Source organism: Panicum hallii, chromosome 3 (assembly GCF_002211085.1).
Source record: "Panicum hallii strain FIL2 chromosome 3, PHallii_v3.1, whole genome shotgun sequence".
Taxonomy (NCBI): domain Eukaryota; kingdom Viridiplantae; phylum Streptophyta; class Magnoliopsida; order Poales; family Poaceae; genus Panicum; species Panicum hallii.
Genome location: NC_038044.1, coordinates 47,197,523 through 47,211,583, shown reverse-complemented (window position 1 = coordinate 47,211,583; position 14,061 = coordinate 47,197,523).

The following is a 14,061-nucleotide window of genomic DNA, read 5'->3' as shown; positions in this document are numbered from 1 at the left end:
CAGCTCTGCCGGCGCCACCTCCTGCTCTGGTAGCTCCCATGTGTCGCCTTTAGGCCGGCCGCCGCCCTAGTTCCCTTCCTCTGGCTTTCTCCCGAGCATGCCACATCGCCCCGCCTCTGCCCGAGCTCTGCCCAGCCGCCACGACGCGCCGCCGGTCGACAGCAGCTGCTCCGGCTTGCCGTGCCTCTTTTTAGTCCCACAGCATGACCAGAAGCTCTCTTCGACTACTTATATCCGCTAGCGCGGCCGCAATTCGCTTTCTCGACTTCTTCTCCACTGGACCACCGCCGCACTCGCCGTTTGCCATCGACCACCGTGCCGTTGTTAGCTTGCTTCGCCCCTTCTCAAGTCATACCGTCACCTCCGGTAGCTTCGCCGTGATCCCATGAAGCTCACCAGCCCCTCCATCGCCGCCCTTGAGCACCGCATCCACTTCGCCGATGAGCTCCTCCTCTCGCCGCCGTTCCGGGTCACCGTGGGAACCCACCCTTCCGACCGTCCTAGCTCTCGCCAAGGTGATCAATAGAACCGCCTTGATCCCCTGGAGCTATTCCCCCACCTCCGATCCACCGCCAGTGTGCCCCCACGCTGGAACACCGCCGCCGTAGTCAAGCTCCATCACCGCCGCCACGGGTCACCATTGTTCCACCCCCTCCGGTCAACCCCGACCTGCACATCACCCCCAGCAAGGTTCCCCCTTGTTCCCTGGTCCTTCCTAGCTGGTTCCCCCTCGCCGCCGGCGACCATCATCACCGGAATTTGGCCGGTGAGTCTCGGCTCTCTTCCCCGACGAGCCAGGGACTTGATTGCATTGATCTAAATCTTCCCGAGGGTCTCACTGCAAGATTCCAGTCCCTCCCCTCAATTCAAAATCAGTGATCTTTAGAAATTTGTAAGAATCCATAGGAAATTCAGAAAAATGTCAAACCAGTTTTGTTTGAATCCTTGAAGTAAACTCTACAACTTTTATGTAATAACCTTGAGCTGAATAAGTGGATATTTTGAATTAGAATAAATACTAGGAAATGGGTGTGTTAATTAGATCTCTTGATCCATAGCTGTGCTGATGCTGAAATTTGAAACATAGGACATGTGTCTCATGTATAGCTCTATATAAAATTTGTAGACTCAGAACTGTTTCCTAACTATGATGTTCAAGTATCTTTGTTTCAAATTGATGAAAGCTTTATGATTTATTCTAGAGTGAATCTGTTAGTATTTATAGCTGAAAATTTTACTTTAACCTTCTTTCAGCATGTGTAATCCATGATAAAATTTTGAACACAGTAGCATAGAGTAGCTTAATTTATGAATTTAGGCTTGGATTCAAAGATAATTCATGAATAATAGTTCTGATTTATGAAAATTTATGAAATTAAATTAGAGTGTTACTTTTGAGTGGTGTAATATGTTCACAAAATTTCAACACAAGATCTAGTATAGAACTTCTGATATAAATAAATTAGGATCTTTTCCAATACTACTTAATATAATTAGCTTAATTGTTTAGAGTAACTCCACATGTCGTTTAATGAAGTTAGGTAATGTAAGTTAATACTCGATAAATGACTGCTCATAGAAAAGGTTAATTAACTTGTTGGATTGCAACTTTATCGTGAAGTAAAGTTCTTAAATCAACGACCATTACTTCAAATCACTGCATATCATGTAGATTCGACTACACTCGCCGACGGAACCTACGAGTTGATTCTAGAACCCGAGCAGGGCATTTTGGAAGACCAAGTGAACGTCATCGAGGAATTAACTGAAGCCCCGAACCAAAGTTCGAAAGTTATTGACATCCCTGACCCCAGCCCCACCCAAGAAGGCAAGCCCCGGACATAAACCGCTATTTTTACTACACTGCAATTTATATATCTATGTATATCTACTTGTGCATTTAAGTTTCTAGGAATTGTATTGAAATCTTAGTTGCATATTCCTAGGAACCTATGTATTGAACACTAGAATCTGAGTCCGACTAGCTGCTAAGCTAATAGGACCGGTAGAAGTTGAGTGATTTTCTATCACTCGCGAGCTCATAGGAGTTGCAATGTTTACATTCCTGCAACCACTATAAGGATGACGGACGGGGTTGTGATTATAATTCATGACCTTGGTAAGAACCCCGTCTGTGTTGATGAAAATTTGATAAGGTCGCAGTGTGTGGTAGCGGTGGTTAAGCGTTTGAAAGTACTAGCCACATGCCACGAAATATGGTAAGCGGTAAGCCTAGTAACCAATCGGCCCGAGGAGTGGACATACCCCCCACCACTCGTAATTTGGTTTTTCGCATAGGCACCAACATGCGGGAGTACGTTCCGCACAGCGGACAGGAGTACGATCATGTAGTCGCGCTACAGACATACGTCCTGCACATTGGATGTGCGTATGGTCCTATAGTCGCTTGTGGTGGCACTTATCCACTAGTCGGAATGAAAGGCAAACGGTTGCTTCGGAACAATCGTTGGATGTTCCAAGCGTGTGAGTTAGGTTTACCCTTGCAAGGTTTTGAAATTCGATTCAGAATCATCCATTTCTCACAGAGATTGAGACTGCTTAATCCCTTTGCCACATAGAGTAATAAGAGCAACCTGGTGATGATCAAAGATGATGTTTGTTTAAAAAGTTCTACCATGCTTGGGTAGCTATAGTTGCTTACCTAGAATGGATAACCAACTAGAATCTGAAAGCTAAAAGTTGAAATTAAGGACCTACTCTTTGTTGCTTTTCAGCTGAAACTATACCTAGAACCATTACAAGCCTTCATAATCTAGCTACATGGCTAAGTATACCATGAAACGGGTAAGCCTTGCTGAGTATTAGAATACTCAGCCTTGCGATGTGACTTTTATTCCAGGTAATCCCCTGGAGGACTCTGCTCTGCGTGTACCATGGCCCTATGCCCTTCCCGATGGTTGGTTCGCGGAATGGGATCCGTCCCCGGCCAACACAGGTCCTTCTGAGTGATGTTGAGCTTAGGCTTAGCTCAATACCCGTTCGGCGATGTCTGGTAGTGTGGCGTTGTATTTTCCGCTGCAAATACTCTAACTTTGAACAGTTTTGTATAAATTCATACTAGTCAGGTCTTGCTACCATATATGCTTGAATAATAATGTAATATTATGCTTGTGATGTAAAATTTTCGGTGTTTGTATCTCTGGACTTGCCTTCGTGCGAGGTACCTTGTTTGATCCTGAGTTAGGTGGTTTTATCGGGACTTTACTCGACAAACCACGAGGTTACACTGTTTGAAGTGCGAATGAGTCCTTGCTGTCTTTCGAGAAAGGATCAACGCACTTGAGCCAGTGTAATTCAGGTTGGTTCTGCCACAAGTTTGGGGTCCAATGGCATGTATCGGGTATGTTTTTTTGCAAAAAATTCTAACACGATAATGTTGCATGAACTTGTGCATTATTGGCACTAGTTCGGCCCGTTTTGCACTGAAGTTCATGTAGTACCAAAACGGTCCGAAATGCCCCAAAACATGAGTTTGGTGTCCAATGGGGTGTATCTAGTGCGCTCGTGGCGAAAAATTCCGACGCATCATCGTTGCATGAACTTGCGCATTAATAACACTAGTTCAGCCCATTTTGCACCGAAGTTCATGCAGTAACGGAATGGTCCGAAACGCTGCAAAACACGAGTATGTGGGTCCAATGGGGTGTATCTGGTGCGTTCCTTATGAGAAAATCCGACTCAATATTGTTGCACAAACTTGTGCATCAATGACCCCAGTTTAGCCCATTTTGCAACAAAATTCGTGCATGTACGAAACGGTGCAAAACGCCCCAAAACATGAGTTTGGAGTCCAACGGTGTGGATCGGTTGCGTTCGTTGCGAAAAATTCTGAGGCACCAGTTCGCTTCATTTTGCACCGAAGTTCGTGCAGTAAAGAAAAAGTCCCAAACGCCCCAAAATATGAGGTTTGGGGTCCAATATGTTGAATCCGGTGCGTTCGTTGCAAAAATTTGGATGCGACTTAGTTGCACGAAGTTGTGCATTAATGAAGCAGTTCGGCCTGATTTGCACTGAAGTTTGTGTAGTAATGAAACAGTCCAAAACGCTCCAACACATGAGTTTGGGGTCCAATGGGGTGGATCAGGTGCGTTCGTTGCGAAAAATTTGGACACGACTTAGTTGCATGAACTTGCGCATTAATGATCCAGTTCGACCTGACTTGCATCAAAGTTCGTGTAGTAACGAAACGGTCAAAAATGCTGTAATACATGAGTTTGGGTTCCAATAGGGTGTACTTGGTGCGTTCGTTGCGAAAAATTCCAACGTGACATCGTTGGGCGAATTTGTGCATTAATGATACCAGTTCGGCCCGTTTTTACTGAAGTTCGTGCAATAACGAAATGGTCTGAAACGCCCCAAAATATGAGTCTGGGGTCCAATCGGGTGTATCTGGTGCGTTCGTTAAGAAAAAATCCGACCCGACATCGTTGCACTAACTTGTGCATTAATGACCCCAGTTCAGCCTGATTTGCACTAAAGTTCATGCAGTAATAGAATGTTCCGAAACACCCTGAAACATGAGTTTGGGGTCCAATAGCGTGGATCGAGTGCGTTTGTTGCGAAAAATTCAAACATGACTTGGTTGCACGAACTTGTGCATTAACATCACCAGTTCGACCTATTTTGCACCGAAGTTCATGCACTAATGAAATGGTCTGAAACGCCCCAAAACATAACTTTGGGATGCAATGCGGTGTATCTAGTGCGTTCGTTGCGAAAAAATCCAACGCATCATCGTTGTACGAACTTGTGGATTAATGACCCAGTTTAGCCCAATTTGCACGAAAGTTTGTTCAGTAATGGAACGGTCCAAAATGCCCCAAAACATGTGTTTGGGGTCCAATGGGCTGTATCTGGTGCATTCGTTGCGAAAAATTCCGAAGTCGACACTAGTTCAGCCCGTTTCGTACCGAAGTTCGTGCAGTAACGGAATAGTCCAAAATGCCCCAAAACATGAGTCTGGGGTCCAATGGGGTGTATCTGGTGCGTTCGTTATGAAAAAATCCGACTCGACATCGTTGCATGAACTTGTGCATTAATGACCCTAGTTCAGCCCGATTTGCTCCAAAGTCCAATGGCGTGGATTGCGTGCGTTTGTTGCGAAAGATTCCAACACGACTTTGTTGCACGAACATTTGCATTAATTTCACCAGTTCGGCCTATTTTGCACCAAAGTTCGTGCGATAACGAAACGGTACGAAACGCCCCAAAACAAGAGTTCGGGGTCCAATGGGGTGTATCTAGTGCGTTTGTTGTGAAAAAATCCGACGCATCATCGTTGCACGAACTTGTACATTAATGACCTAGTTCAGCCTGATTTGCATCAAAGTTCGTTCAGTAATGGAACAGTTCGAAATACCCCAAAACATATGTTTGGGGTCCAATGGGCTGTATCTGGTGCGTTCCTTGAGAAAAATTCTGACACGACATCGTTTGACGAACCTGTGCATTAATGACCCCAATTTGGCCCGATTTGCACCAAAGTTCTTGCAGTAATGGAACGGTGCAAAATGCCCCAAAACACGAGTCTAGGGTTCAATGGGGTGGATCTGGGCGTTCGTTGCAAAAAATTCCAACACGACTTCGTTGCACAAACTTGTGCATTAATAACACCGGTTTGGCTCATTTTGCAATGAAGTTCGTGTAGTAAGAAAACATTGCGAAACGCCCCAAAACATGAGTTTGGGGTGCAAGAACGTGCATCGCATGCGTTCGTTGTGAAAAATTTCGACGCGACTTAGTTGCATGAACTTGTGAATTAATTGCACCAGTTTGCCCCGTTTTGCACCGAAGTTCGTCCAAAAATGGAACGAGCCGAAAGGCCCCAAATCATGATTTTGGGTTCCAATGGCGTGGGTCGGATACATTTGCTACGAGAAAATCCAACGCGACATCGTTGCACGAACTTGTGCACCCTAGTTCGGCCCGATTTGCACCGAAGTTCGTGCTATAACGGAAATGTCCGAAACGCCCCAAAACATGCGTTTGTGGTTCAATGGGGTGGATCGGGTGCATTCGCTATGAAAAATTCCGATGCAACATCGTTGCACGAACTTGTGCATTAATGACCCAGTTCGGCCTAATTTGCACCGAAGTTTGTGTAGTAACAAAACGGTCCGAAACGCTCCACCACATGCATTTGGGGTCTAATGGGGTGGATCATGTTCGTTCGTTGCGAAAAATTTGGATGCGATTTAGTTGCACGAACTTGTGCATTAATGACCCAGTTCCGCCTGATTTGCACCGAACTTCGTGTAGTAACGAAATGATCGGAAATGCTCTAATACATGACTTTTGGGTTCAATGGGGTGTATTTTGTGCGTTCGTTGCAAAAAATTCCGACGCAAAATCATTGGACGAATTTGTACATTAATGACACCAGTTTGGCCTGTTTTGCATCGAAGTTCCTGTAGTAACGGAATGGTCCGAAACAACCCAAAACATGAGTCTGGGGTCCAATGGGGTGTATCTGGTGCGTTCATTACGAAAAAATCCGACTCGACATTGTTGCATGAACTTGTGCATTAATGACCCCAATTCAGCCCGATTTTCACACAAGTTCATGCAGTAATGGAACGTTCCGAAACACACTAAAACATGAGTTTGGGGTCCAATGGCGTGGATCGCATGCATTTGTTGCAAAAAATTCAAACACGACTTGGTTGCACGAACTTGTGCATTAATTTCGCCAGTTTGGCATATTTTGCACCAAAGTTCGTGCAATAACGAAACTGTCCGAAACGCCCCAAAACATGAGTTTGGGATCTAGTAGGGTGTATCTAGTGCGTTCATTGCGAAAAAATCCGACGCATCATCGTTGCACGAATTTGTGCATTAATGACCTAGTTCAGCCCGATTTGCACCAAAGTTCGTTCAGTAATGGAACATGAGTTTGGTGTCCAATGGCGTGCATCGGGTATGTTTTGTTTCAAAAAATTCCGACGCCATAATGTTGCACAAGATGGTCCAATGTCGTGGATCGCGTGCGTTCGTTACGAAAAATTCGAACACGACATGTTTGCACGAACTTGTGCATTAATTTCACTAGTTCGGCCCGTTTTGCACCCAAGTTCGTCCAGTAATAGAACGATCCGAAACGCCCCAAAAGATGAGTTTGGGGTCCAATGGCATGTATCAGGTACGTTTTGTTTCAAAAAATTCCGATACCATTTTGAACCGAAGTTCGTGCAGTAACGAGATGGTCCGAAATGCCCTAAAACATGAGTCTGGGGTCCAATGGGGTGGATCGGGCGCGTTCATTGCAAAAAATTTCAACGCGACTTTGTTGCATGAACTTGTGCATTAATAACACCGGCTTGGCTCATTTTGCAGTGAAGTTCATAAAGTAATGAAACGTTGCGAAACGCCTGAAAACATGAGTTTGGGATGCAATGGCGTGCATCGGATGCATTCGTTGCGAAATTTTTTGACGCGACTTAGTTGCATGAACTTATGCATTAATTGCACTAGTTTGGCCCATTTTGCACCGAATTCCATCCAAAAACGGAACAATCCGAAATGCCACAAAACATTTGTTTGGGATCCAATGGCGTGGGTCGGATACATTTGTTGCGAAAAAATCCAGCGCGACATCGTTGCACGAACTTGTGCATTAATGACCCTAGTTTAGCCCGATTTGCTCCAAAGTTCGTGCTGCAATGGAAAGGTCCGAAACACCCTAAATCATCAGTTTGGGGTCCAATAGGGTGGATCGGGTGCGTTCGTTGCGAAAAATTCCGACGCGACTTTATTTCATGAACTTGTGCATTAATTGCACTAGTTTGGCCCATTTTACACCGAAGTTCGTGCAGTAACGGCATGGTCCGAAACGCCTCAAAACATGAGTATCAGGTCCAATGGGGTGTATCTGGTGCATTTGTTACGAAAAAATCCAACTCGACATCGTTGCATGAACTTGTGCATTAATGACCCCAGTTCAGCCAGATTTACACCAAAGTTCGTGGAGTAATGGAATGGTCCGAAACACCCCGAAACATGAGTTTGGGGTCCAATGTCGTGGATTGCGTGCGTTCATTGTGAAAATTCCAACACGACTTGGTTGCATGAACTTGTGCATTAATTTCATCAGTTCGGCCCATTTTGCACCGAAGTTCGTCTAGTAACGGAACAATCCGAAATGCCCCAAAACATGAGTTTGGTGTCCAATGGGGTGGATCGGGTGCATTTGTTGCGAAAAATTCCGACGCGACTTGGTTTCACGAACATGTGCATTAATTGCACCAGTTTGGCCCATTTTACACCAAAATTCATGCAGTAATGGAATGGTCTGGAATGCCCCAAAACAAAAGTATTGGGTCAAATGGGGTGTATTTGGTCCGTTCATTATGAAAAAAATCCAACTCGACATCATTGCATGAACTTGTGCATTAATGACCCAAGTTCAGCCAGATTTACTCCAAAGTTTGTGTAGTAATGGAATGGTCCGAAACGCCCCAAAATATGAGTTTGGGGTCCAATGTCGTGGATCGTGTGCGTTCGTTGCAAAAAATTCCAACACGACTTGGTTGCACGAACTTGTGCATTAATTTCACCTGTTCGGCCCATTTTGCACCAAAGTTCATCCAGTAATGGAATGGTCTAAAATGCCACAAAACATGTGTTTGGGGTCCAATGGGCTGTATCTGGTGCGTTCGTTGCGAAAATTTCCGAGGCGACATCATTCGAGGAACTTGTGCATTAATGACCCCAATTCGGCCCGATTTGCACCCAAGTTCGTGCAGTAATGGAATGGTTTGCGAAAAATTTGAACACGACTTGGTTGCACGAACTTGTGCATTAATTTCACCTGTTCGACCCGTTTTGCACAAAAGTTCATCCAGTAACGGAACAATCCGAAACACCCCAAAACATGAGTTTGGGGTCCAATGGCATGTATCGGGTATGTTTTTCTGCAAAAAATTCCGAAGCGACTATGTTGCACAAACTTGTGCATTATTGGCACCAGTTTGGCCCATTTTGCACTGAAGTTCATTCAGTAACGAGACGGTACAAAATTCCAATGAGGTGTATCTAGTGCGTTCGTTGCGAAAAATTCCAACGTATCATTGTTGCATGAACTTGTGCAATAATGACACCAGTTTGGCCCATTTTGCACCAAAGTTCGTATAGTAACAGAATGGTCTGAAACGACACAAAACACGAGTCTGGGGTCTAATGAGGTGTATTTGGTGCGTTTGTTATGAAAATATCCGACTCGATATTGTTGCACGAACTTGTGCATTAATGACCCAGTTCAGCCCATTTTGCGATGAAGTTCGTGTTGTAACGAAACAGTGCGAAACAACCCAAAACATGAGGTTGGGGTCCAACGGTTTGGATCGGTTGTGTTTGTTGCGAAAAATTCCGACGCACCAGTTCGCTCCATTTTGCACCGAAGTACGTGCAGTAAAGAAACAGTCCCAAACACCTCGAAAACATGAGTTTGGGGCCCAATGGGGTGAATCGGGTGCGTTCGTTGCGAAATATTCTGACGCTACATCGTTGCACGAACTTGTGCATTAATGACCCAGTTCGGCCTGATTTGCACCAAAGTTTGTTAGTAACAAAATGTTCCAAAACGCTCCGACACATGAGTTTCAGACCCGGTTTTGAAAAGGGAACCGAATGCATCTCATATGTGCGCCAGGATCAAATTCCACACATATGATAGATAATACAATAAATAAGAAACAGTTCACCAAACAATATAAATAGAGCAAAACAATGTTATAAGGCTACTGTATATGTCGCAAGGGTCGCGTGAGCACGATAATCGATGAAAACGGAGTTAAAACGGAAAAGTTTTGGCCAAAATATGATTCTAGGGGCTTATTTGTAGAAGATTTGAGACTAGATGGGCTCTGAACAAAGAAACCGAGGGCTAAAACATAATTAAACCTTGGATCTAGGGTTTAGATTGCAAAATAGAGGGGCTAGGGATGGCGGGTTCTATTTTCGAAAAGGATAGGGGCCTAAACAGAATAGAAAGGATCTATTCGTGAACACTTTTGAACTGCCGTGGACTGCGGGTTAATTTTGATAGAACTCAAGGGCTAAAGCACAAAATAACCTAGGGTTGACTGGTATCTGTTTATTTGACTCCGGTCTAGATCTAATCTAGACCATCGGATCAGGATCGGACGGCTGCGAAGCGGCTAAGGCGGCATAGGTGCCGGCAGGTAGGTTTCGCAGCGGTGGGCGGCGGCGGCTCGTCGGGAAATTGCGTAAACGCGACTCCGACCACGAAGTCGACTCGGGTTTGGCCTTGGAGCAAGAGAGCGAGGAGGGGAATGCATCTACGGGGTTAAGACAAAGCGCCGGTGGCCAGGGAAGGCGGGCGACGGTGAGGCATGGTGGCGGAGCTCCGGCGAGCAATCGTGCGCGCGGGAAGGCAGAAAATAGAGGGAAAAGGGGCCGGTGAGGATCCTCACCCCAAGGCGGAGCTCCGGCGACAGCTTGCGGTAGCAGTGGAGCGGCGAGGCGGCAGCTGCAACGACGATCAAAGCGCGGTGTCAATGGCGGTGGCGGCCTGGGCTTCGAGGGCGAGAGGTGGCGGCTGCGAGTTTGACAGGTCCTAGGGCACGGGGTGGCATTTTATAGGGCGGCCACGGGTCTAGGTGTACTGGCCCGGGGCTCCACGCGGCGGGGCTAGGCCAAGACGCGGCCGGAATCAGATACGAGTCCGAGCCAGACTCGTGCTTGAGGTCGGGGATGACCCTGATGGGTGGGCCCCGCCTGTCAGCGTGAGGAGAGGTAGGGCGCGTGGGCTAGCTAGGTCGGCGGAGAAGTTGCCCGGCTGGGCCGGTATGGCCGTGCGGGGAAAGGGAGGGGAAGGAAGAGAGGCTGGCTGGCTAGGGCCGCAAGGAAGAAAAGAGAGAGGAAAAAGAGAGAAAGAGACCAGGCCGGGCCCAATGAGAAAAATAGGGAGAAAAAGAATTGCATTCAAATGCAATTGAATTTGAATTTGAAATTTAAGTTCAAATATAAGACAAACAATAAAACAATGCAATATTTCTTTTTATGGTTAAGTAAATTACTATTAATTCATGATAAATGCTCTAAAATCAAAATATTGGAATAAAAACCTTATGGATTGATATGAACGGGGGTGCCCGATCTTCCGTCAGGTGAAGGATAACCCGTTTTGGTCGGAATGCGACACACCGATCCGGCTTCAAGTCAGCAACTCAAACCCCGCAATCTTAGCACCACAACTCCTCTGGTTATCAACCGTGGTCACAATCCGGTTGACCTCGCCGAGAAGGCTAATCCCTACCTACGAAACAAAGAACACAAGTAAGAACTCGAAAGAAACGCAGCACTCAAATTGAAGTGACAACTACAGATGAATGATTAAGCTCGAAAGTTGGGGTTCTACAAACCGAAAGACGGTGACTGTATAAAGACAGATTGATCTAAAGCAAAATCCAAACCCCAATGAGGGCGGCGGCTACTGAGATATAGGGAATAGGGGCATGGCTTCCCCCTGGATGCGCCCCTAATGGGCTCAACGAAGATACACGGCCCAAAGGCCAAATTATGATGTCGCAGCACTGGGATAGATTCTGGATGCCAAATTCCTCGGACAATTCCTGACGACTAAGAATGAGTTTGGGCCTAAAACCAACGCCAATAGAAGTTCCATGAAATTAGCTTTCCGTCCATATGTGGATCGTCGAATTCAGACTTCGGATGTGGCCTGGGCGTCCAATTTACGTCAGGCTGCTTCTGGACTCCGAGGTGGACTCGAAGTTAAATTGGATTGGGCCTCCATGTGGCTTGGCGGCCCTTGCTGTTCCTCCACACCTCCATGCTCCTCTCCATATGTTCTCTGGACCTCTCCTTGGTTCCTAATCACATTGTAAAAATTTGTAGCAAACCATTCTCACAATTATTAATAGAAACGCTTAGGAGCGAGCTCACCTCTAAATTTAATTGTCGCGTGCGAGCTCTTGTGATTGGACCTTGAATGGTTTGAATGTCCAGCAGAGGAACCTCTTGTATATCCATAGGAGTGATGTCCTCATCATCCTCCCCCTCTTGAGTTGGAGTCATCCTCGACTCAAGCACATCCTCTTCGCCCAAGTAAGGTTTCAAATCTGAAATGTTAAAGGTGGGACTAACCCCGAACTCGGGAGGCAACTCAAGTTTTTATGCATTATCATTAATTTTCTCAAGTATTTTGAATGGACCATCAGCTCTTGGCATTATCTTAGACTTCCTCAAATCTGGAAAACGTTCTTTTCTCAAGTGCAACCACACTAGATCACCCGGTTCAAACTTTAATTCTTTCTTACCTTTGCTACCAGCAACTCTATATTTTTTAGTCATCTTTTCAATATTTTGCTTAGTTGTTTCATGTATTTTCAATATAAATTCAGCATGTTCTTTAGCCTCACTATGAATTCGCTCACTAGTAGGCAAAGGTAAAATATCAATAGGAGCGCGGGGGTTAAAACCATACACTACCTGAAAAGGACTTACCTTGGTGGTAGAACGTGTTGCCCGATTGTATGCAAACTCCACATGAGGCAAACATTCTTCCCACATCTTCAAATTCTTCTTTAAAATAGCCCTCAACATGGTCCCCAAGGTACGGTTCACCACCTCCGTTTGTCCATCAGTTTGTGGATGACAAGTGGTAGAAAATAACAATTTTGTACCCAACTTGTTCCACAAAGTACGCCAGAAGTGACTCAAAAACTTCGCATCACGATCTGAAACAATAGTAGAAGGCATACCATGCAAGCGTACAATCTCTTGAAAAAAGAGGTCAGCAATATGAACAACATCATCACTTTTATGACATGGTATAAAATGGGCCATTTTAGAAAACCGATCCACCACAACAAAAACGCTATCTCTCCCCCTCTTAGTTCTAGGCAATCCTAACACAAAATCCATAGAAATATCCGCCCAAGGAATAAAAGGAACAGGAAGAGGCATATACAAACCATGTGGATTCAAGTGTGACTTAGCCTTTTGACATGTAGTGCAGCGACTCACGAACCTCTGAACATCTCGTCTCATCTGTGGCAAAAAGAAATGGTTGGCCAACACATCCAACGTCTTTGTGGCCCCAAAGTGGCCCATCAAACTCCACCATGTGCTTCCTGCAATAAGAGAAGACGAACGGATTCAACTGGAATGCATAGGCGGTTAGCTCTAAACAAATACCCATCATTCAGCACATATTTATTGCAAGCACGACCCTCTTTACAATTCATGATCACATCTTTAAAAGCAGCATCAAGTTCATATTGTCCCTTAATCGACTCAAGTCCAAAAATGCGACAATTAAGTTGAGACAACATGGTGTAACGACGAGACAAGGCATCAGCAATAACATTCTCTTTCCCTTTCTTGCGTTTAATGATGTATGGAAAAGATTCAATAAATTCAACCCACTTGGCATGTCTACGGTTCAGTTTATTTTGCATGCGAAGGTACTTAAGTGATTCATAATCAGAATGAATAATGAATTCCTTAGGCCATAAATAATTGCCACGTCTCTAGAGAACGAACAAGAGCATAAAATTCTTTATCATACGTGGAATAATTCAGAGTAGGCCCATTCAATTTCTCACTAAAATAAGCAATAGGTTTACCTCCTTGCATCAACAAGCCACCAATGCCAATGCCACTGGCATCACATTCAAGCTCAAAAATCTTACTGAAGTCAGGAAGTTGCAGCAAAGGCGCCGAAGTAAGCCGCGCTTTCAAAGTATCAAAAGCTTGATCTTGTGCTGGGCCCCAATGGAAAGAAACACCTTTCTTCGTCAACTCATGTAGTGGGGCGGCAATGGTGCTGAAATCTCTCACAAAACGCCGATAGAACCCTGCAAGACCAAGAAAACTTCGCACCTGTGTAATAGTCTGAGGAGTAGGCTAGCTCCTAATGGCATCAATCTTCGCACCATCCACTTCAATGCCCTGAGGAGTCACAACATAGCCAAGAAAAGCAACTCGATCGGTGCAAAAAAGGCACTTCTCAAGGTTAGCATACAAGCTCGCCGCTCTCAAGGCGTCAAAATCAGCACG